Raw genomic sequence first — 25,390 nt, forward strand, 5'->3', positions numbered from 1 at the left:
CTCCGTGGTGCTGAAGCGGCGCAAAACCTGAGCCCGGGGACACGCAGGGCCCTGCTGCCGTTCTCCTCCGCGCTGCGTTCTGGGCACGGACAGAGAGGAACAAGGGCAGCTCCGGCTGCAAAGGTCCCTGTCCTGCTGCTCCAGCTGCACAGCACCGTGGAGTTAAAGGTCGTGCTGAGCACGCTGAAGGGGACAAGGACCCTGGGTTTTAGAGTAGCCAACTTGAATATGCTCTGAACTGAGCCGTTTCCATTTCAGGTTTTCCATTTCACACATGCTATCAGGTTCCTGTATTGTTGGTCTCCCCATAAGGACATCTTCCTCCTTTTTCGATGGAGCCTCTTGTACCTGCAGACAGTTGCCCAGAAATAAGTGTAAAATTCTCTCTTTCTTCCATCAATTCTATGGTTTCAGTAAATGCTTACAAATGCTTCCTAGTAGAAGGAATTGTCATTCTACTCTGTCCTATACACTGTCCTTCTGCTCTCCTGTTATCATTCTTTTCCTGCGTAGCTGCACTCACTGCATAAAAGAAGAGGCAGTCCATGGGTAGGGATATGCTTTTTGTTTGTCAGCTGAAACTAACAACCCAATGCTCGGACTGTTGGTTAAGTGTTCTGCATTTCCAGCTACTGGTTCTTAGCATGTTGCTGTTTTTTTATATATACATCACATACACAATGCATATGGATTTGAAGAATTACATAAACAGCGTTCACAAAGTGTTAGAGAAGACAAATGATTTCCCCAAGGCACCTGTCTGAGATTTCTAAGCAGAATTTTAATTTACCTTCTGTATCCTTGAGTTTGTTTTCAGATAATTTGCAATATGTAATAAATTCGCTGTGACTGCTGTGAAGGCTCTTGGTAAACACCTTGGTCAGGGAAAACTTGGGAATCCCTCATCTGCTTTTAGGGCAAGACCTAGATACTGGTATCTTTTCTATCTCTCTCTTTCTATGTCACCTTTACCAAGATAACTAAGTCCCATCTTAAAAGCCCTTACTATGGAAAGCACCCCAATGGAAATACTCCGTTCTTCAGGAACTCCCTCTGTCACCAAGCAGACCAAGTGCTGGGGTGCCAGAAGCTGTGTACATCCAGGGTTAAATACTCTATTTTTCACTTGCATTAGGTAGGAAGGCCAGATGCAGCATCTCATCAGCATCAGCAAGCCTGACCATATCTACTTCCAGAACTACTACACCACTACTACTAGTGGTGTCTCCACTAATCAGTGTGAAGCATAGCACGGCCCAGCTCTGTGCTTCAAAGACAGAGCAGTTGGTTTTAATCTACAAGTAAAATAACATTAATAAAGAAAAAAAGAAGATAGCTTTTCTTCCATCTTCTTAAACTGTATTTCAGGCTTCTATAGCCAGGAAAATTAGTTTTCTTACATCATATCCAGGAATGTAAACATTTGATTATGCAGGGTCTTATATGTGAAATATGCTATTAGATCACTGTCTAGGGCATTTAATTGTCTTTCCAACAGAGTTTTGGAGAGGAGTTTTAGTTTCACCAGCTTAAAAGTCAGAAATCCTCCACAGACCTCGCTGAATTTTGTCCCTGGGGGAAAAAGAGGCCAAGATTTCACCTTGATCTTTTGATTAGTAGTTTACAAAGTTTAATATATTACCTAAAGTTGATTTATTTGATGATTAATTTAATGCTTCCAGTTCATGTTAGCTTTGAATGTAAATTTAAGTTTCAAGTTTCTGAAGCACTTTTGACCAAAAAAATTCCCTGTTTTTAAGAGTCATCTCTCATGGCTCCAAATCCAATCCATATTTGGCCAGAAACCTTTACTTTGTCAATACAATTCTAAGTGAGCATAAAAACCAGAAATTGAAAATCTGTATCAGTAATACCTGTACCAAGATGGGTCACAAGTTTATTCCAGTCTGCCATAATGTGAAATGAGAACTGAACAAATTATTTTACAAGGGAACTTCAAAATAGTCCACATACAAATAAAGAAAACAGCAGGTGGTAATTGCAGGTGTTTACGACATACCATATTGGTCCTTGTTTTTCAAGTATTTTTAACATGAAAATGTGCTTTCTGTAACTTTTTTATTTATGTTGCCTCTTCCTGCTACACAACTGACAAGTTCATCAAACAAAACATGTTGCAGCTTTTCTTCTCTGGATTGTTTAATATCTCACTTATTTGAGTAGAATCCAAATTTAAGCCTAATAAGTTTTAGTAATTTTCAAGTGTCAACAAATTTATTAGAAGTATGAAGAAACTTTTTTAGCCTACCATGTAATTTAAGGAAAAGAATTGGGTCTAATACAATAAATTATTCTGTTTACTTGGGAGATGCTCAGGCAGCTTTGTGTCTTTGCTGCTCTCACACCGCTGAGCTCACACGGGTGTAAATGCCAGTGCTCGATGTTTGCCCTGAGAAACATTCTCTAGGTCTATGACTATTGGATGGAAAGGAAATAAAAACAAATATTAGGCTGAGTTCTTGTCTAGAAAGGAAATAAAAATTAAACTAAGCTATCTCCAAAGCCCACAATTTCATCTTGAAACAGAAAGTCAAGCTACCCGATAATTAAAAGGAAGCTTCTTCTGAAAAAGTTGTATGCATGTTTTAATATTTATAAGTATTTATGAATAGGTGATGTAAGAGACATAAATATTGCAAAGAAACTGAGTCCACCTCTCAAAGTAACAGTTATTTTGCTACCATTTAAACAAATATTTTATTGCTTTGCTATCAAACCAATCTGTGGTTTTTTACTTCAAAATTCCTTTTCTATCAATTCATAATACTTAGTCTCTTAATAAACTTTTCAAAAATCACTGATGACTATTTGCTGCCAAAACCCTCTCCTCTAATTTTAACAGACAGAAAGGTGAATTAGTCTTGGCCCTTTCCCAAACTGTGAGCCTGCCACTTTAATGATAAAAAAGGAAGAGGAGAGCAGAATTTTTTGTCTTCCAGTATGGCATGCTCATGTCAGGCATATCCACTCCAAATTAACTTTATTTTAATGATATTATTTTTGTGTCACTGCATATCCTGTTTGCTCTGTGGTTGTCAAAATAACAGAAGTGGAAATCTATTAAACAATATACTATATTTGGGGGAGGTGGGAGAAACCCCAAAAGATAGAGTTAAATGTCTACATCTGCATGAATTGGCACAGTTCAAGTAGAAACAGTTTTGCACCTCCTTATTGTTGTTAGAGACCTTAAGAGATGGGAATACTTTAATATATGATGCCCATGTTGTACTGACTGAAGGCATTATTTGTGGTTTATTTAAATATGGATTAAAAATATTAAAAAGGAAGCCTTAAAAATAGATAATATATCTCCAAGAAAGAGTAGAACCTGCTGGGGATACAGCAGCACCTCGAAACAAATGTGTGGTCAGCTTCTTCCATGCTAAAATGAACAGGAACTAAATCAGCAGCTTTAGAGTGTTTAAGATGTATATCCTGCCTGCCAGGGCTTAGCTGCTGAATTAAATCTATTGCTGGGGTGTCCAGTGTGTCTATATACTATGCTAATTATAAAATAGCAATCTGGATTTTCAAGGGAACCTCAGTGTGACTCTGTAACTGTGGTCACAGCTTTAAGCAGGTAGATATCGTTGACATTAATAAAGGGGATGTCCTTACTGCTTGTTAGAGCCAGCTCTGGCCCCACACCAGAGACCTGTGCTCATCTGGGGCCTCTTCAGCTGACCTGAAGGTTGAGCTCAGCAACTTCTCCTCAGTGTTTCTGCTTTCTGAACACTGCTTTCTTCCATGGTTTTTGGGACTGTCAGTACTATAAAGCTTGTGCAGAGATGAAGGTTGTTGATGATAACCATAAATTTTGAGAAAAACAGGTTTTGTCATTTCTATTAAAGCCAATTAGAAATGTTAAAATTAGCTGAATACAGTAAAAATAAGCAGTTGGTCTCATTTTGACCAAAGCTGAACGAAAAATACAAATTCCCAGGAGACTGGAAGCTGTGTTTCCAAAATCCACTGATGGGTCATGTCCAGAAAGCCTCAGAGATCCATTTAAGCTCTCTGCAGGCTGTGCCTGCTTTAAAAATCAGGATTAATCAGCCTCACTACAAATCAGGTGCATACAGTTGGCTAGCCAAAAACAATAGAAGAAAAAAGAAAATAACCCATCCATAATCAGCTCACAGTTTAGGAAAAAAACATCGTAGGCTTATTTCAGTAGTAAGGTTTAAGAGGTGAATGTTCTGCCAGTACACGTATGATACTGAAATAATGGCATTAAAAGCAACAGTGCCCAAACCCTTGGCACACTTCTGTCAATACATCTCCACCAATTCAGAACTCCTGATGGTTGGGCTTGGCATTTTAATCTAGCCATTGTCAATTCCACTTCTGTTTTTATTAATCATACCAGTGATGTCTGAATAACTAACTGCAGAGAAATTGGATTTAAGGGTTGCTATTAAAGAATAGAATGTACAAGTACAAAACTGACGAGCAGGAAGATATATATTGGTTCTTTTTAGGTGATATGTATTGCTGCATACACCTTCAAGGTATCTGTGAGCAATTTAAGTGTGTTTTCTGGCAGCTGTCACTGGCATCATCCATCAGAACAAGAGCTCTGGCCAGTGACACTTTGCTGAGGTGCTGAAGGGATATGGATTTTAATTCTGAGCAGCTTTACATGACAGATAGTGGGAAAGATGAATGCCAGAAAAAAAGAACCATGATAGAGTTTGCACAATTATAAATAATTAAGCCATTTTTCTTGTAAAAGCAGCAGCTGGACTGTTGCTGTAGTTACTGCACAGAATTCTTCCCAAGTTCAGTGTACTGTTTTACCACCTCTCTTCAAGCAAATCACCATGGGTGTCATTGAGAGGGGATTCAGGGACTGCAAACACTGGACTTCTGCTGGGATCTGAGATGTGTTGGAACATCTTTTTGCTTGCTTTACTTCCTCTTGGCCTCCTTTTTTATTACATACAATGAGGCACCTTGGTAATATGCTCAAGAAACCATACTTGTGTCATCAGAAATGTGCTCTGAGGATGCAGAGGAGGGGAGAACTGCAATGATTTGCCTGAAAACATCCATAATTTCCTGAAGAAGGGAAAGATTAATGTTGGCAGACCTGGCAGCACCCACCTTTGGCACAGGTGTCTACCCCTGTGTTAAATGCAGAGCTTAAGGTCCTTTAGCTGCCTGACCTTTTTTTCCCTCCTCTGGATATTGTACTTTGTCCTGTCATTCAGGTCTTTGGCTGCCAGATTCAAAATCAAACAGATTACTTAGGAATTTAATAAATTTGTTAATCACATTTACCTTGACTTGATTAAACTCTAAACTCCACAGCAGATTAGAGAACATCCCTGTGACCAAGCTGATAGACTGGAGGAAGCACTGGTGATAACAACATATGACTGTGAGGGCATTTTAATTTACATCAGCATGAGGAAAAACCATCACCAGAAGAAAGAAGGAATGAAGGACACTGTGCTTCAGCAACTCCTCCCAGGCTCCATTTTTAAACCAGGGGTGTTGGTGCTGTTGCTGACCATGCCCTGTGTGATCCCACAAGGAATGTGGTTGTTTCCATAGCCATGGGATGTTTTAGCTGAGTGGTGTAGACACAGATTGCACTTTCACCCAGAAAGGGGAGCTTTTAACACAACTGGAGATTCTCTGCAAGTACATCTCCAAAAAGAAATAATTGAAGCCATCACTGCTCTGCTATCAGCTGGACTACAGCATGGATAGTAGCCTCAGGCTCAGTTTTCTATACTTAGAACTTAAAACTAGAAAATTGCTGAGCTTCATACTGTACCATCACCTAAAGGCTTCCACTGCTCCAGTATGAGACAGTTTGGGGATTACTGGTGGCCTTTGCCAGGGAATGCAGCACAGGGGACCCTTCTTTAGCACTCAGAAACCTGAGAAGTTTACAAGATTCTGTCACACATGGAATTTTATTTGAAGCCTATACCAGGCTTGTAAGACTGTTTTTCCTACCCCACAAGTGTGGAGGGATAGAATGTAAGAGAATAGTGCAGAAAGCAGTCTCACACCTGAGGAGTTGCAGATGTACTGATCCCCAAAGATTAGGAACAGGCCTGCCCTTCGTAGGCCACAGCTGTGTCCAATAAGAAGATGAGTGCTACAAAAGAGTGGGTTAGCTGGCTGAAAAGAGAGTTAGGAATTTGTTGGTTGTGTTCTGAAGAGGAAGAAGTTGTTAGTGCTGTGAGGAGCTGCCCATGAGACATCACCAAGAAGGTATGGGAACCTTTGCAATAAGATGGCAGCACACACAAGTCTTTGATAAGATATCACAATTGGATTGTTATGCTCTATGGCACTATATTCAACATGCAGCTTTTTAGTTTAATCCTAGAAGTGCTCAGTAGAGAAAGATGCCTTGAATAAAAGCAAGTATTTCACCTTGAAAATAAAACAAATTGCTAAAAATAGTGGAGGAGAAGAGAGAAAAGGGAAGGAGCAGGCTTAATTTCAGCTCTCCTGTTAAAGGAGGACTAATTTTTAAGAGTTTTCAGAAAACAGCTAGTGATTCTGGAAATCATAACCTACCATATAAGTTTAGCAATTTCCTTATGAGTACTGGATGCAGAGTTTATTGTTATGTTTTTTGCTTTTAACATCATAAACAATTGGAATTGTTGCTTGTTGAAAGCATTCTGTTTTTCTTCTGAACTAAATTTATATTATTGGTACTCTTATAAGGAAAGCTGTAAGAGAAATTGATTAAAACAAAAGGAAAGGCATTTCTAAAGTAGGATGCTTGAGTCTTCCTTTGAAATCATGTATATTTTAATAAAAAAATCAATGTGTGTTTAAAATACCCTATGTGCTGATTTATTCCACACAGAAAATATACTGTAGCATATTTTGAATTATTTTAAGTAGGTAAAAACTGGAATTTCTGTCAGGTTAGGAGCTGCATTTTCTGATTTTCATTCTGATTTAAATAGTAAAAATAGCAGGGAAGAAATTCTTTCCATAGACCAGAAAAATCCATTTCAGATATCTACAGTCTGTAGGTCTGCACAAATGAAGCTGCCTCCCTTTATGATAGAGTGGCAAAAAGGCTGTGCTTTTAGGTTGGATTGTTCCAGTTTGTGCCCAAGGACTCTGTGTGACCTTAAAGTTGACTTCTGAGATGGAGTGAGGGCAAGAGGGAAGGGCCTGGGCAGTGTGGCTGCTGTGGAGGGAAGGGAGCAGCTTCCATCTGGTGATGTGTCCAGCGTGGAAGGGTGTTGGGGGATGTGAGGATATGAGAATTGCAGAGCAAAGAGGAGGACCAGGAGCAAAAGTCTCAAGGTGGCAGGAGGAGGGAGCCGTTTCTGTGGGTTGCTATAAAACCCAGGAAGCTGCAGGGAGCTGCTGAACTAGAAAATAACACTGGAGGGATTAACTTACCTTTCAAGGACAGAAGCAAGAGGAGTGTTTTTCAAACCTTTTTAATGTATCTTTCCACTACATTTCCTATTTAATCTGACACCTTGTTATAGTTTATTATTTTGCTGTTCTGATAAATATGTTTTGATATCCTTTGGCACATTTGCTTAAAAAAGTGGGAAAAAAAAAGTGTGAACAGTTGGTGGTTGAACAGGTGGCCAGAAAAAAACTGTTTTTCCTGAGATGTGCTGAGTTTTTATCCTCATCACCCTCTGAGACATCGTGGCAACTAACACCAGCACCAAGTAATGCTCAAGTCGCCCAAGCTAAAAAGTAATAATGGCTATCAAACTCTGATTTGGAACTTTCTACTCCTCAAACTCAATAAATTAAGGTTTTTCTGTATGAAACTGTGAAGTACATTCAATGCAATCCTTCCTCTCTCCCAGCTGTCTTCCCTTTGCTCTCTCTTTTCTCTCTTGCTCAAGCACTGTCTGTACTGTACATGGTGTGTTCCCATTCCAGCCTGCTGAATGTCCTGGTAGGACTGCAGTGATGGCCCCTTGGAAGCAACTCCAGGTCCTCCCTTTGTGAGCCAGGAATCCATTCTGAGCAACCCCATAAAGAATCCTCAGAAAGAAAGGTGGCTTGGTATGAGCCCACCTCACACTTGAGGGCACCCTAAATGTGTGATTGTTCTTGGTAATAGTGGTTTCAACACTCGTTCTGTACCTTTGAAAATGGAGAAAAGGAAAAAAAAAATTTTTTTTTGAAAGATAGGACTACCAATAAGGAGACCAGATTATCTACTTGATTTATAGTAGCCTGAAAATTCTGTACAAAGAAAGCAAGAACCTGGTAAACAGAAGAGACACCTCAAGGTTGTGCATTTATGGTTCCCTTGTGCTCAGGTACAAGTGAGTGTAGAGGGGAATTTAGCCTGGCAGAGAAAACCACCTTCCCAAACTAGCTATGCTTTAGGCTGGATCTCAGCATCTGTGATCTCTCCTATGTCCTTAGCACCTTTTTAAAGATTCAGGATGCCCAGACTTCCATGAGAATTAGTAACCAGTTCCTGTGATGAGGCAGTACCCTACATAAGAGCAGCTCAGCATTCAGAGGAATATCACGCAAGTCCACAACCCTGTTAATTTGTGCCACTGATGCAATAGCAGTGGGAGGGCCCCATTTGGCAGCAGAGAGGTCAGCAAGGTCTTAGTTTGGTTGTGTTCTTTCCCCAGTTACTTAGCATCTCTCTCAGTCTGAATAGCAGAGAGTGCAGCTGTCAGAAACAAGGTCTGTGCCCGAGCAATATATGCCACTGAGAGGCATTTATCCCATCCATTCCATTTATTGCCATCTTCCCTACAAAGTGACAGGCTTAGGAGTAGCAGCAGCCATGCAGCCTGTGCATCCCAACAATGCCATTTGATTAATAAATTCATGAGCTAATTTATATCTCCTAGCCATTTTTCAGTGGGGTTTCTTTTGCAATATTGTCACTCAGTTACAGGAATTGCAAGAAATTATTTGAGAAGTGTCATGAAGTGTTAATTTTGTGGTAATATTTGTATGGTTGAATGGCTCAGAACACAAACTGAGTTATTGAGTACCTTTTGATACTGATGTACCTTGAAGTTCAGTTTGCATCCACAACTTTAACAGATTGTGTATAATTTTACTGATCACCATAAGTAAAACCAGACAAAACACAGTCACCAAAAAAATCAATTGGATGTTATGAAGAAATGAAAGTCAATTAATGAACTGTTCATTAAATAAATGGGTTTTTTCTGGTCATAAAAAGGATGTAAGTAATCAGTCCCTGTACTTCAGAGTTTTAGTGGGAGAGACTTCCTCTCAAGGATAAGTTGGTTTTTGTCCAAGTACATCCTAAAATGCAGCCACAAAATGATGTTCAGTTTACTGACAGTTTCAGAACCCCTCCCACTCAGGAGGAAGAGGAGTAATTTGGGCCGTTTGGGTTGTATAACTTTCCCCAGCCTTACCAAGGTCATACTCACAACGTGGTGTACAGTATCTCTGGGGTTTTCCTTCTTTTCTTCTGAAAGGAGACTTTAAGTTTCTTAGAGGAAGAAAAACTCCTTATCTCTTCTTTTCATGGCACTAAGTAGCTCGTTGCTTTCCTTTTGTTCTCAGATGTTGACCATTTTCACTTTATTGCAGGAAAAAATAAGGAAATGCCACCCTCTTGTTTTCAGAAGTGAAAGGCGGGAGGGGGAATTCAGCAGGGGATGGCAGGACAGCGCTGGCCCCCGGTGGCTCAGGATGCTCTTGGCTCAGCACCCATCTCTCTACATGCTTTGCTGAGATGAATTTAAAGGCCACTTTTTAGGACCTTGAATTTATCTATTACAGGTGCTTCCAAGCAGGTCTGTAAGTATATTTCTGGGGAATGAGAAGTTTATGAGAAATGAGAAGGAGATTTCCAGGAGAAAATACTATTCTTTTAAAAAAAATTATTCTTGGCCAGGCAGAGAAAAGAAGATGCTGCCTGTGCTGGTGGCTGCCTTTGTAAACCCCCTTCTGGTCCTGTTCTTGCCCTGCGCAGTGCCTGTATCAGCCCTTGATGTGTCTTCTCCCCAGGCCCCAGGAGACAGACAGATGCAGTTCAACTTTTATAAACCAAGTGGCAAAGGTTAAGAAGGCTAAGCCAGGCTTGCTGTTGCATCTTGGTCAAGAGTATTGCTTTTCCTATAGATCAGCTGCCATGAAAATAAATTCCTGGGTTTTCCTATGACCGAGTTTCTTTTTTATTTACACTTTTTAATTTTTCCCTTCCTGTGGTCTGTCGCAGACATCTTTTTATGAAAAATCCTTCCCTTAGGATTTTTCCTTCTGAGAAGCTGAGAGGCCTCAGGAACAACATGTAAACATTGGTTATCTGCTGCTGTGGAATGCAACAGGTGGATCTGTGATTGGCCCATCTTGGATGTTTATAATCAATGGCCAATCACAGCCCAGCTGGCTCAGACAGAGTCCAAGAGAGCTGCCTTTGTTATCATTCCTTGCTATTCTTAGCTAGCCTTCTGATGAAACTTTTTCTTCTATTCTTTTAGTATAGTTTTAATGTAATATATATAATAAAATAATAAATTAAGCCTTCTGCAACATGGATTCAGATCTATGTCTCTTCCCTCAACCTGAGACCCCTGTGAACACCATCACAGTCTCTTCACCAGCAGTATTTGAACCCCCTGATATGCAGCATTTACCTCACTGGAGAGCCATCACTGTCCACTGGGATGCTCTTATTACAGCCATCCCAACTCCCCCTGGCATTTTACAGCTTGAATTCTGCTCATCCAGTCTGACCACAGATTTAAATAGGAGCAGAAGGAATGGCATCAAAAGGCACCTTACATTTGGGGCAGCCAGTCCAGCCCTTAAAATGACAAGCTTTACCAATTCAATTTTTCAAAAGGTTGTGGGATCAGAGCTGTCAACCTCTGGCTCACAGATTCTGAACACTATGTTGACTATGGACCATGAAGTTCACTGAAGCTGAATGACAGCAGGCTTATACTTACTGTATGTACCTTCCTAGGAAAGTAATTAAGAAAACTCAGATGAAAACAAAAACTGGAAACTGCTGGTGCAAGGTAATATTTCCATGTTTGCTTAAGATCTGCTGATCTGACTGGAAACTTGCTGCACTTGGAGCCTTTGTAATAGAACAAAAGAGCAAAAAATGTGCCATTTGATCATTATTTCTATGCTTTCTCTCTTTCCCCTAGCATTTTCTGAGTAAGGGTCTGCTGCTCCATGGTGTTTTTTCCAGTGTTTTGTTCATAAGTGTCTCAGGTCATTGTAGACCCCTATTGAGTCATTAAAAATGTTTTCAGAACAGTGTTTATTGGTGACATTAGTGTGAAACATGAGAGTTACCTGGGATCACCCTTAGTGTGTGGCTCCTGAAGGAAGATCAGCTCCTTGCCCTCCAGCCCAGGGGACTGCACCATGTGCTCCTGGGGGAAAGCAAAGCTGCAGGAGGAGCCCTGAAGGAGCGCTGTGCTCTCCTCCTGCAGACCCACCAGCTCTGGGGAGGCCTCCACCTTGCCCAGGTGCTTCTCCACTTGGGAAGGCAAGGACAGGGAATGGAGAGGTCACAAAATACAGCTACTCGCCTCCTAAAGGTAATTAGAACATAAAAATCGATGTTGTAATTTTCAGGCAACAGTGAAAGAGATGTTCCATTTTTTGCAGAGATGGCCACAGAGCTGTTATCTAATGTGATGCACAGAAGACTCATATCTTTATTTTGGACTTCATTTGCCTTCCAGGAAATGAGTGGGATTACAATTCTGTAATTGTTGGTCAGCATGCAACTGTAGTTTCTGTGCTTCACCAGCCACTGAGCATGGGTTGTTATTACAGCTTGTCATACTCACATTCCTCTGGAAAATTTCACAGATCAATAAGCTGGTGTCGTAAAAGCAGGATTCCCTGGACATCTGTAAGGATGCCTTCACAATCTGTGGAACTAGCTCCATCACAGAGATCACTTCTGGAGAATTTCACTTTAGCTGTGCAGAGAATTTTCAGTCTTTGTGCTAGAGCTCTGCTAATTGTTTGCACAGTTAATTAAACTATGGGTGAGGTATTTGGTTAAATATCCATGTGTAATGCACATATTGACTGTTTCAAGGTGAACACTTTTCTAAATCATGAGCTATTGAATGTTGACTCACTGTGCTCCATTTTCTCTAATTGGCTTGGAGCTCCTCTCTATTGCCTGTTATGATAGAAGGTGTTTTTACCCTCCACTAAAACATTACAGTCTCTAAGGATGAACATTAGGGGATGTGTTGTGAACCGCTGCACAGGAAGGAGACTGTTCTGGGTACACATTTGGGTTGGGAATTGGCTGGGATGCACCTCAGTCACATTGTGGAAGTACAGCACAGGGCCTGTCTCTCTCATGAACTCTAGGTGTTTCTTTCTTCCAGGACCCTGACTATGTAGGCAAAGTGTTTAGAAAGGTTTTTTTTCTGGATGAAATGACAACCAAATTATACATTTTTTTGGTAAATCTCTGCAAGATTCCTTACTGTGTAGCAGTAGTTTAATAAGTTATCCTGGCTTCATGGGAGGTGATAAATGTATAGTGATTCCTCAATGCTTGCAAAACCTGTCATTCCATTCAAAGCCACCATTCAAAATACCCTGCATACCATAACATGCATTCAAAGCGGGATTGATGAGGAAAACTAGCCCTCAGATGATATATCCTAAGTCAACAAAAGTTCAGAAAGAATTATGTATTTGTAGAAATTAATTCAATTCTGTAGCTTAGCAAATCCTTGATAGACCTGGCTGTCGCAGACATCTTTTCATGTAAAATCCTTCCCTTAGGATTTTTCTTCCCGAGAAGCTGAGAGGCCTCAGGGACAAAATGTAAACAATGATTGTCTGCTGCTGTGGAATGCATCAGGTGGATTTTTGATTGGCCCATCTTGGATGTTTATAATTAATGGCCAATCACAGCCCAGCTGTCTCGGACAGAGTCCAAGGCAGCTGCCTTTTGTTATCATTCTTTCTTTTCTATTCTTATCTTAGCTAGCCTTCTGAGATGAAACTTTTTCTTCTATTCTTTTGGTATAGTTTTAATGTAATATATATCATAAAATAATAATAAATCAAGCCTTCTGTAACATGGAGTCAGATCCTAGTCTCTTCCCTCATCCTAAGACCCCAGTGACCACCGTCACACCACGCCATGGCTTGAGCTACGTATTTAAAAGGAAGTCAGGGAATTTTTGGTCCATGCTGGATGTCTGTGTATTTCTGTGTGACGCTGCATTGGTTGGCATCAGGCAAAGGATGATATATGGGACACAAATTTTTAGCTGAAACAATTAAAAAAGAGACCTTTAGCTTTGAGGGATTTTATCTTAATTTGTAATAAGAGAAGTAGTGAGAGTCAAACCACAACAGCAAGTCAGGAGACATAACTCTATAAAAAGTGATTCCACTTTATTTCCATGGCTTTTTTTTTTACCCACCAGCATGAAAGAAAGTTTTCCTCTGTGGATTTAAGTAGCATTTAGATCATTTAAACCTATCTATTGAATGGTAATTGCTGCATTGAAAATCCATGCTCCCTTCATCACACATTAGCAGTAAGATGAGGAAGAAAAGTGTTTGGAAAAGAGCAGACACTGCTGGGTACCTCTCCACTGTGGTGGAGCAGATGGCAGAAGCTGTTACTGAGATGTGGAGTGCAGGGGAAAGCAAAACACTCTCCATGGTTTCCCAGTGTCTGTTTTAATAAGAAACTCAACTCCTGCTCTCAGGAAAGCAATGCTGGAGTTACAGAGAGAGAAAAGCAGCAGTCTCTGCCTTCCTTGTTTGTCCCAGAACTCCAAGTGCTGAAGAGATTGTTCTGTAAAACCTGTCAGTTAGAACATCTTAGGAGCAGTCACCAAATTCCAGAGTCAATTCTTGAAGGCAGAAATGGTAGAACTGCCCAGGCAAAAAAAACCCCCAGAAACCAACAATCTGCAGAGTGCTCTGCTTGTTAGGCAAAAAAATAAATTCCCTTCAGGCTGTTCTGGGAAATGGGAAAAAGTCTGCAGAAAATGAAAAGCAAATTCTCTTTCTTTGACTGCTGCAGGAGAGGAAGGTTACACCTTCACAGGCCTCATCTCCATTTTTGCTTCTAAAGAGAACCATCATTAGTGATATGAACTCCTGTTGTTTTTTAGCTGCTCTCAGAAGTATGTTTGGACTTGGTAATCAAGTAGGGAGGTGTGGAAATGGCTGTGGAGAGATAACAGCTAATAAGCATAGACAAAGATCAAAACCAACCCAGAAATTTACAATTTCTGACCGCAGTGATGAAAAGTTAAATTGTGTTTTTGTCATAGTCTTTACTTATTAGCTGGTAGCTAATCCTGCTCATTATTTTCCAGAGTGAATAAGTGTAAAGTTTTATTTTATCTGTCAATGAACTAAACTTTTAATTAACTTTCATATTTGTCTTAACTTAAGACTAATGACTCTCAAAGGAATTGCCTAAAATCCTTAAACTTTTGAACAAAGGGACCAGAAAAAAGCACTAAGCTTCCTTTGAAAACCAACCTTTCTATTAGAGAACAAAATCAAAAAATAAGCAACTTGAAATTGGGAGACTCAGAGTATTAATATTCATCATGAAAACAAACTGTAAGAAAATCTAAATCTGTGTCAAACCCAGAGGATTTTTGTTACTGGTTTCACGCACATTGGCAAATTACACTAATGATTTCAGTACTTGGTTTCTAACTGGAAGATAGTTATTGGTGTTTAAATTAAGACTTTATCTGAACTCTGACACACTTTGTTTAATGTTGCTTACTTGTTTTAGTACAGACAAATGATTGTTGACGCTGACTTTAACAGAACATCATCAATTTATGCAATTTTTTTTTTTCTTCCTCCGCTTTATCATATTTATGAGTGTCAGGATGGTTTACTCTGGGTAGAAGGATAACAGGTGTGATAAACAGGTGGAAGGGCCAGAAACAATAATAGGATGTATAGTGGTATTACCCAAGTAGGTTTTGCATAAGGAAAATTTATTCCATCTTGAATACATAAACTATTACTGCAAGAATAATTTTGGCAGATGTTAGTACATAAATAATAAGTGAAAAAAGAGGGCTGCAATAGCATTTAGAAGCAAAAATCTTACAAAAGCAGAAGATGTAGTTATAAATCCTCCAAGGTTTTGGGTAGCCTGCACTAGGGTGAAATTAGAGGGTGAACTAACACCCTCTATTTTTCAGCTGCTCGGAGGAGAGAGATCCTTGTTTTAGCCTGAATTCTCATCATGATGGTGTGTTAGCTGGCATTAAAAACAAGATGTGGAAGCAAACAAGCAATGGGGCCTTGTAGCATGTGTTTGACAAAAGCTGGCTGCAGCTCAGTTATTTTTTTAAGCCCAGTACTAGACTTTTCCTTTTTTTCTCTGGCTCTTCTGATAGCATGTGTGCTTTCCTGCTCTGCTATTGACTTTGTTGCAAGCCATCCCGTGAGCAGAATTGATTTGTGATACACTTTGCAGCCATCCAGACAGCTCCCAGTGAAGTGACAAAGAAGTTCTGCTTCTGCACCCACCTAATCAATGAAACCCAAAGAAAGGCCAGACAAAAACAGAACCCCCACATGGAGCTACAGGGTGCCAAACATCAGGCACACAAGTTCACAAAATCCACAGAAGTGACATGCATGTTATATATACAATATATAACATACAATATATAACATACAATATATAACATACAATATATAACATATATAATATGCCTTTTTAGGCATGTTATATAAACATATATAATAGGCATATATATAATATACCCTTTTTTTATTTGCTAGGTAAGATTCTTCCTGTTTAACAGAGCAGAAGAAAGGCACATATATAACCACATAAATATGGTTGGAAATGGACTCTCGGTTTAGAAAATGGAAAAAAATGCTCTAGGATGCTCATGTACAAAAAAGCTATAGGATGCTCAGAAAAAGAAATGCTTAGCTGTTTTCTCCATCTCTAGAACAAGATATATTTTACAGCTGAAATGTTAAAGGTATTTCAATAGTTAACCAGGAATGGTTTGATGTTGCAATGGGCTGAACAATGTCATTCTGATCCAACAATTTTCTGAAGTGTGTATTTAATTGGATTTTGAACCAACTCCAGTCCTTGGGCCAACCACATAATTGGCATCAATAAATGTTCTGTTAGACTGAGGCTGAATGTCCTCCTCTGGCAGAATCTGGGCACCCAAAGGACTGAAGGGACTCGACCAGGTCCTTGTCACCCAGATACCTGCATGAGGATGACAGAACCACACAGTCACTTAGGTTGGACAATACCTTTAAGTCCAACCGTTAAGCTGGCACTGCCAAGGCCGTGACTAAACCATGTCCCTAAGTGCCACAACTTCACCTCTTCTAAACACCTCCAGGGATGGTGACTCCACCACTGCCCTGGGCAGCCTGTGGCAGTGCTTGACATCCCTTTCACTAAGGAAGTTTCTCTTAATAGCTGATCTAGACCTCCCCAGGCACAACTTGAGGCCACTTGCTCTCATACCTTCACTTGTACACCTGAGAGAAGTCACTGATCCTCACCTCCTTCCAGCCTCCTTCCAGGTAATTGTAGGGAGCAATAAGGTCTCTCCTGAGCCTCCTTTTCTCCAGAATTAATACTATCAGTTCCCTCAGCCTCTCTTCATCAGATTTCTCTGATTTCTCACCATCCTCACTGCCCTTCTGTCAGTTCATGGATGATTTTTTTGGAAAAAGTTGTGCCAATGTACAATTTAAAGCTCAAGACTTCCTAAAGTTTAACCTGAAGTTGACACACTGGGAGAGCCAGACACCCTGCTTTCTTTATGCCTGCAAAAATGTAGAAACTTGTTCTATGTCCCTGGATGTTTTGGGGTTTTTACCATAATTCAGCTGTGCTAACCTTGACTTCCCTTTGCCTGTGCAGTGAGGGACCATCTTGATGTAAGGCCATTGCATGTGGAGTTTACAGAGCAAATCACTGTGTGAGGTGAAGGCATGAGAAAATTAGGTGCCAAGACAGCATGCCATAAATCTTCCTTTATAGGACAGGATGCTCTGGGTCACTAGAATTATCTTGTTACAAAGGCAATGAGACAGAAAAGCAAATAGTGGCTGAGTTTTGAAGCACTCCAGTTCCTTGGACAGGTGAAAGAAATTTCTCTCAAGTCTGTCAGCCAAAATGCATTGCTCTGTGCCCACAGGTGCATCCCCATGCACATGTTTCACACACACACACATTCCCCATGTGCAGGAGCACTTGATGCTCTGCCATGTCACTGGGGTGAGTGTGCTCTGCTCCTCCTTCCTGGCTAATGACATTCTGCTCTGTGACAGACCTTGTCAGAGGCTAATTATAACAAATGTTTGGAAATATTTGCTCCAGAATAACCTTTGGCTCTAAGATGGATCACTTGTGTGAGGCAGGTCCCCTGGCAGAGCCCTGGAGATCAAGTTGTGCTGCAGAACAATGTCTGAGATTCAATAATGGCGCTGTGTACTCGCCTGACCAACTTTGGCAGTTTCTGATTGATTTCTTTTCCTCTTCAAGCCTTGCCTGTCACCATCAGCTAATTAAAAGTGCAGTAATCTGATATAATCTCTTTCCCAGTTGGTGTGGCAGTTGGCTCTCTAACAGAAATAATTGATTTGTAAACTGCCAAACCTCAGACATTTAGACTTGCATTGTCTCCTCTAAACCATGTCTAACAGGCAAAATTTGTCTCCTGATACATCAAATGACCCGCACAACAAAATTAATTTAGCCTTCACTGCTATGGAGAATCAATAGAATAGAAATAGATAAATTTTAAAATGTAATAAAAGTCTGGAGGAAAAGCAAATAAACATGCATACAGTGTGTGTGTGTGCAAAGTCAGCAGTGTGTCGGTTTTTCCACTGCTGTTATTGAAGAAGAGATAGTTACCTTCCCAATGTGATTGGCTTTACACTTCAAATCACACTTAATTTCTTAATTTTTTTTTCCTTTTTAAAGTATAGTTCAAACCTCATGTGGCATGTGTGGCTCTCAGTGGCTGCTGACCCAAACAATTGAATCCTTCTGCCAAGGAACAACCTTGTTAATTTTTTTCCTACATTAAGGATTCTTCCTTAATATTAAGGATAGGATATCATTATTTAAGTATCCTTAATGTAGGCCATTTTTTTTAGGATACAGATATCTGAGTTAGGAGGGGTGAAAGTGTCATAAAAAGAGCAGCCCTGGAATAGGTACTGAAACTTCTATACCACAGAATTTACTAGCAGAGGTATCTGCTGCCTCCTGAAGTTCAGTTCTTAATCTTCCTACCTGAAGAGCAAAAATGTCTGTTTTCCTCTGAGTTTGTGAATGAAGAAAAAGTAACAATCTTCCAATCCTGGAAGTGTTCAATGGATCAGGCTATCAGAGTTCTTAGAAAGCCATCTGCTTTTACAACCATCTTCAACCATACCTAAAGCAGGCAGTTTTTGAGGAATAAAGCTGTGATTTTCACCTAAGAAAGGAAATGCACTAGAAAACATGTCACTGTACAGCAGGAGCATGTGTGTAATAAATCTGCTTCTTTGGGGGAGTTTGCCCTTTTTTGTTCATTGCAAAATGTTTGCTTTGACATCTTTTGTCCCAGTAGTAAACCAGCATTTAGAACCTGGTTTACCCTGTATTGAAAAGGCCTGTGTCCCTCTGCCAGGAGGCCACCAGCCCTGTCACCCCAGGGCAGCCCCAGATGGTCATTCCTGCAGCACCTCAGAGTATATAGAATATGTGTAAATATAACTATCAAGCTCTGTCAAACTATGTATATAGTTCTGTATTTCCACATGAGTGCATATATCCAGTATATACCTATAGTAGTATATTACAGTATAGCAGTTATTATGTCTATTTCTGTATATTACAAACATATGTGTGTTATGTGTGCACATACACACTGAATTTCAACCATATTGCTATTAAAGCCTCTGGATTCTGTGCACAGCAGTTGATTTTTTTGCCTCTTTATCTCCCATGCTTTTATTTTCCATGAGTAGTCTCTAGCTTTGTGTGTGATTTCAGTTAAAGTATTACAAGTAGTACTTTAAATGTAAATAAATTTTACAAGTGAAATGGTTCACCTCCTAAGGGATTTGAATCTGAAATTCACACCATTAAAGGATTTAACTCTGATCTAGTAGCTTTGACTGTCCAGCTAGCTCTTAAATGCACTAAAATGGGGGTAGCTGAAGTCTATGGGTGAGTTTGAGATGTTCAGATGCACAAAGCATATTTAATTAGATGTATATTCTATTTTGCATCCAAATTCAGTTCCAGATAATACTTTTTGTGGTAAATATTTAAAAAATCTCATCTCTAAATATCTAAGAAATCTCTAAGAAATCCTCCTTGCCCTTCATTTTCCCACCACAGTCCCAGTTCTCCCCACTTCAGCCCAAAGCACAGGCACAGAGCAAGTTCTCAGGAATGGTTTGGATTTGGAGAATTTCAGTGGAACTGGAAGTGCATCAGGCATACAGATGTGTGCATGTAGGAATGGATGAGAGCAGGACATCAAAGCTCAGCCAAAATAATTGACAGTATTCATCAATAGAGTAATTTTCCCATTTTTTTATGTAGGCCTTAATGATTTTGTATGGTGTACAAAAGTGATTTTTTTTTGCTTAAGTGGAAATATTAACTTAAAAATCCCCCCTGTACTCAGATTTCCCTCTATTCTATATCTGTGACTTGAGGTATATTGATCTTCTGTACCAAATAAATTAGCACTTTGCCCCACCCTGAGACATGTATAAGGAACAATATTTCCATGTCATCCCATAGTCAAAAGTTTTAAAAGTTGACATTTCTCTGTAAGCACCTGTGCAACAAAGTATCAAAATCTGATTCATGTTTTAAAAAAAATGATAATATATCATTACCTCTAAAATGAAAGGGCATAAATTATCCCTAATTGTCACATATCCTTCTCAGCTACAATGAGGAGGACAACATTATTTCCAGCATAGCCTAAATCATGTTCCTGAGTCAAGCCAAATGACATTGAGGAATTAATTACTGAGGCATTCAAAGTGACTACACAAAGGTTTCCTGAAGGACTGGTATGGATTAATCATGACATCTCAAGGTGTTACCCTTAATAGGATTTCCAAAGATTTGATCTATGAGTAAATTTTGAGCTCATGAATACCACGTGAATCTGGGTGTATTTTCCCATTCCAGCTGGAGTAACAGACACTTGCCTGGTTTTCAAGTTGTGAGTGAGTATGAATGTCTGCTGGTGATTTTAAAGACCTACCATTTATTCAACAAATAGTGAAGCTTTTCACCCTGAAAGCTGAAATTACACTACCTGGAGATTTCTATATAGATATGAGCCATATATAATAGGACGTGCTTTTCTGAGTGAAAGAACTGAATTGTGTGAAGATTTAGTGCTCTGGAAAATTAATGTCTCTAACATTGGTTATCAGGTTGTTTGTTATGCAGCTGCACATCTATTTGATCAAGATAGTTCAAATAAATAATCAGTGGGATATGTAATCTGTGGGGATTCATTCAGCCCCGTGATAGAAATGAAAAAGAGAGATTTTAGAAACTTTGGTTTGGCTTCCTTTACAGAAAGAGCATTCTGCTACAAAATAAAAATGTTTTTCACATACAGGTGTTACTGTGAAATTGACTTTAAGGAAGAACCTAAAAGTTTTAAGGAAAATTTTCGCTGATCAAAAGGTACTGTGATCAACTTGAAATCCAGTTCTACATCAAAAAGTGACAAACTGTTCATTAATCTAAATGAACACATTAGAAGAAGAAATAAAGAGGGGCAGAATATGGTGTTTTGTCCAATCTTTGGATATTGCTTTTTAAAGTAATTAAATTTTCACAAATTATTTTTACATCTTTTGATCACTGGCACCTATACATGATATGACTTGAGCATGATGTATAGATTTAGCTGTGATAATTGTATTTTTACTGGGACGAAGGCCTCAGTATGGCAAACATGATTAACTTTCAGAGCAAATAAAATGCTCATCTTCATAAATCAAAGCCTATAAAAATAAACATTTATTTTAAGTCACTTGAGACATAGTTTGAGTTATGTGTGGGGTTACTTTATCCCAAGTTATCATAACTTTACAGCTCTTCTGTAAAGTGCTGATGTCCCACGTTGCTCCAGGCATGTTTCAGCACCTAATAGCAGACTGGCCTTATCTGAATTACTGATTCCTCGGTCCACACTGGTCATAATATCCATCAACTTTGGGCAGAATGAGGTTCCAGTTTTAAGGCTCTGTTCTTTCTGTGAGCCCAGGGTGTTCTAAAACTGGGGATCATCAAGATGTGTGCCTGACCCCTGGATGTATGTCAACATCAAATGCCAGTGGGGTTGAGGTTTTTGAGGTTTGGCCTCTGCATCTCTGTTAATGTGGTTCTCAGATTAACAGTAAATCCTCAATTAATCCTTAGATTTGCTTACATCTGTCACCTTTACTGACTGTGACCAGAACTTCAAATTAAAGGCGCTCATCCCTGGTTATACTTGCAAAGATGAGCATTGGACATCTGCAAAAATGATTTGTAAATGACATATTTAAAAAAAATATACAGAAATCAGGGTGAGAAATACACATTGTCAATTTATGCAAATCAGAAGCCTCAGCTTCTGGAGTCTGCAATGAGTTGGGTTTTGTGAGGGAATTGGCAATTTTGGAGGCACAATCATGAAATCAGTCAGAGAGTTGATCTGAATTTATAGAATCCTGCTGAAAATAATATAGTAAAGATACTTTGAAATATTTGAAACCTAGATGTAAATGTTCTCCTTTTGGATAAGAAGAATTAAAGGGATAAATAGTTAAATATTTTGCATATTTATAGATTTGTGTACATGAAGATATAGACAGATCAAAACAGATTGTAGAAGCAAGTGTATATGAACACCATTAGAAAATAGCTAAAAGACACTGTTTTAACATCTTGTCTTTTTTGATTCATACTTCTAACACCAAGCCTTACACTCTGTAAAAGTAAAAAAGAAAAAAAAAATCTCTCATAAAGCCATGACTTTAAAATCTATCAATAAGTTCAAAAAGAGCAGCTTTGAACCATGCTGCTCTGGTTTTTCTTTCATCAGGCATTGGGGAAACTGTCAAAACAAATAGGCATTACACTTTTATAAAATACATAATTACACAATGAGTGTAATTACACACACCCTAACCCAAAGCAGCATTCACATGGCCCTTCTTCAGAAAGGATATAAAAAAAGGGCTGCTAAGTACAGGGGAAAAAACCCCACCAGTGTCATTGTACAACTGAAACAAAACCCCCTCTTGCCTCCCCAGACATTTCCAAATGGCAGAGAATAAAAAGTTCCCTCTGCACAGGGTGGTGCCTTCCTGCAGTGAGCAGCCCTGCTGACGAGGATTCCCCCCAGGATTTCTTGCAGCAGCCCCAAAAGCATCTCAATTTCTCTGAAGCAGCCAGCAGAGAGTGTGTTTGTCTGTGGGCACTCAGGTGCTTTTCCACATCCTCACCGGGCAGCCTGGGCTGGGCCAGCATCCCCAGGCAGCTGGAATGAGCATCCCTTCTGCACCCCCTGTCAGTGCCCTGCCTGAGAATCACTACTGCTGATATTTCTGGCTATGACAATGTGAAAATGGAGCCCATCCTGAGGTGGAGGAGGCTGCTCCTGCTGTCTGTCCCACCCTCCCAGCTGGAGCTGGCCAGACACAGCTGAGGGACAGGGACAGCCCCAGTGTGACCCAGCCCTTTGCCCGCACAGGGTACCCTGAGCCCCTTGCGTTGCTTCAGGCACTGTCGGTGCTCAAATGGAGATTAAAAGGGGCAGCTTCCTTCTCTGAATCCTGTGGTCTGGAGTCTGATAACATATACCCAATATTAAATAGTGAGAAAAAAACTTTCTCCCAGAGTTCACCCTCATATTTAAATTACACGGTTTTGAGAAGGTGTTGAAGAGGTGCTAATCTGAGAAATTATTGTTTATTGCAGACTATTCTTAAATCAAGCACTGCAGAGAAGCAAAACACTACCCAGTTATTCCCTATTCTTTTAACTCTTTCTTATCTAAAATCTCATTTAAATTTTGAATACTATGAGCACAGACTATTTTCTATTCATTATAATAATTTCTTTTGGTATTTTTTTGCTGGGGCTGATGGCAATGGGGAACCTGGGCTGATGGCAATGGGGAACACCTGGGGCTGATGGCAATGGGGAACACCTGGGGGTGGGAGGGCTGGGCCAGCCTATATCTGTAGGAGCTGCTGCAGCTTGTGGTTCATTTTGGATGGTGCTGCTCGAGATGGAGGTAGGTCTGAGTTTTTGGAAGGGAGAAAGAAAAGGGAGTTGTTGGAAGTGGAGTTTGGGAGGAGATGTGAACGGGCTTTAGCAGCTCTGATGTGAGGCACACCACTTCTTAGTATGGGCAAGTGTTATTTGCAGGTAGTCTCATGATAAGCAGTGATTTAAGGTAGCTAATGTTACATCTTAATGGTATTTCAGGAGTTGTGGGAGAAGGTCTGGCAACATGAGGAGGCAGGTGCCCTGTGTGGTCTGTCCTTTTGCAGCCTTAGGGAGGATTGTTTGCTTGTTGTCCCACCTGAGTGAACTGCACTCACACAAACTATGCAAAGTACAGCTTTAGGCTTTCCTTGCCTGTTGAAAGCAAAAGATGGTCTTCCTCTTGTTATCTGAACTATTATTTTGGTTAATTGCTTAAATGAGCTCTGGTAACAAAACTTGCTTTGAAAATTTGGTCACTTGAGCTCTTCATGAGTTTATGTGGGTGAACTCATCAAAATTACATAGAGAAGAATTTCAATGAGTTGCAATAAGCAGAAGTTATGATTATGTTTGTGGAATTTGTGTGGTTTAATGCGTTATTGGCTCCTTTGCTTTTGAGAAGTGGCCATGGATGAAAGGTTAGCACTGGGGTATCTCAGGAATGATCTCCACGCAATTAACTTCACCTGGGAAAAAGCAAACAATGCACAGCTTCAATTAAGATACTTTATTTGAAAGCAGATTTATTGATTGTTTGTCTCAACTATGTATTTCATTATCCAAATACTGTTGCTAAGCCTTTGTTTAGGGGATTGTGCAGGATCTGTTGGCTGAGTGTGATAATGATAGCTGACATAGCTCCTGTGTTTTCCACCAGGTACTCCTGTAATGAACCCCTGGAGTATTCCAGCATTTGGGTAAGTATCTGCTGAAAGAATAAATATTGTGCTTTTTAAAGTTTTATTATGTGTATTTGCCGCTTAAATGTCTAGAGCAGCAAGTCATTGCTATTCACTCTGGTCCCCCATAGCTGGGTGAGGTTAACAGCTTGAATTTCTTCTGTGCACTGCTGCTTGAAGATCTGAATTTCTGTAGCAGGGTGTGTTAATGTTGCTTCATTTTTGCAGGTGTTGGTAGAAAGAACTGGCCCAATTCAGATCTGCATTTGTAGGCAGGATGCCACAGAGTGGTTCTTCCCTAGATGGAGTTTATAGAGAGCCCTCATTTTCAGGAATCAGTTAAATTTTTATGGAGCTCCTTTTCCCTCTTCCATGATTGGAAGATGATTTTGGGGCATAGTGGAAGTATGTGTAAACCAGAAACTTATTTGATTCCAGCTATGCTGAGTGTGTCCATTGAAACTGCTCCACACAGTGCCCTTGAGGTGGTGGGCAGGTTGTCACAAATACCTGGAGGATTTTTCCCTCTGGCATAGTACAACACCCTGCTTGTTCTGTGAGCCAAGAGTCAACACAACTTGAGTGCTTTAGGCCTGGCCTTTGGTCTGGAGCATGCATTCCAACACAAGTGTTTTAATTCAATGTATCTGCTGCTGTTGTGAGACACTCCCCATGTGTGTGTCCTGCTGCACCATGAAGGTGTTGGCTTGGTGTTTGCCTTCAGTGAGGTCTGATAAAGTTATTCCTGTGCTGAGGTGTCACTCAGTTTTTCAATGAGTTGGTACATTTTTCAGTTTAAAAAGCCTGAAATTCTTATTTCAGTTTCCTCAATAGAAATTGCATAGAAATAGAACATATTCTGTAAGTAGCATAACTAGAAAAAATAAAGTTGGCTTGTTAGAATCTCTGCTAAGATGAAATGGTGCTAACAAAGCAGAACTTTGTGACAGCTCTAGGATAATGTAACCTTGTGGAGGGCTAAACAGGAGAGCAAAAACTGTAAAATTCCTGTTTTAATACATTATGGTGATTCAAGGTCAAACCATTTTGATTCGGGTCATTTGTTAAAGCAGGACCAACAATGATGATTCACTTTTTACCCTTCAGAAATCTATAGTACAAAAATGCATTTCTTTATATAAATATTTGCAAATAAAAGGTGAAACAAGTCTCAAACATCAGTGCCTTGTGGTTCTCAGCTTAGTGTGTGAAGGGGGAT

This window comes from Molothrus aeneus, chromosome 7 (genome assembly GCF_037042795.1).
Source record: "Molothrus aeneus isolate 106 chromosome 7, BPBGC_Maene_1.0, whole genome shotgun sequence".
Classification (NCBI taxonomy): Eukaryota; Metazoa; Chordata; class Aves; order Passeriformes; family Icteridae; genus Molothrus; species Molothrus aeneus.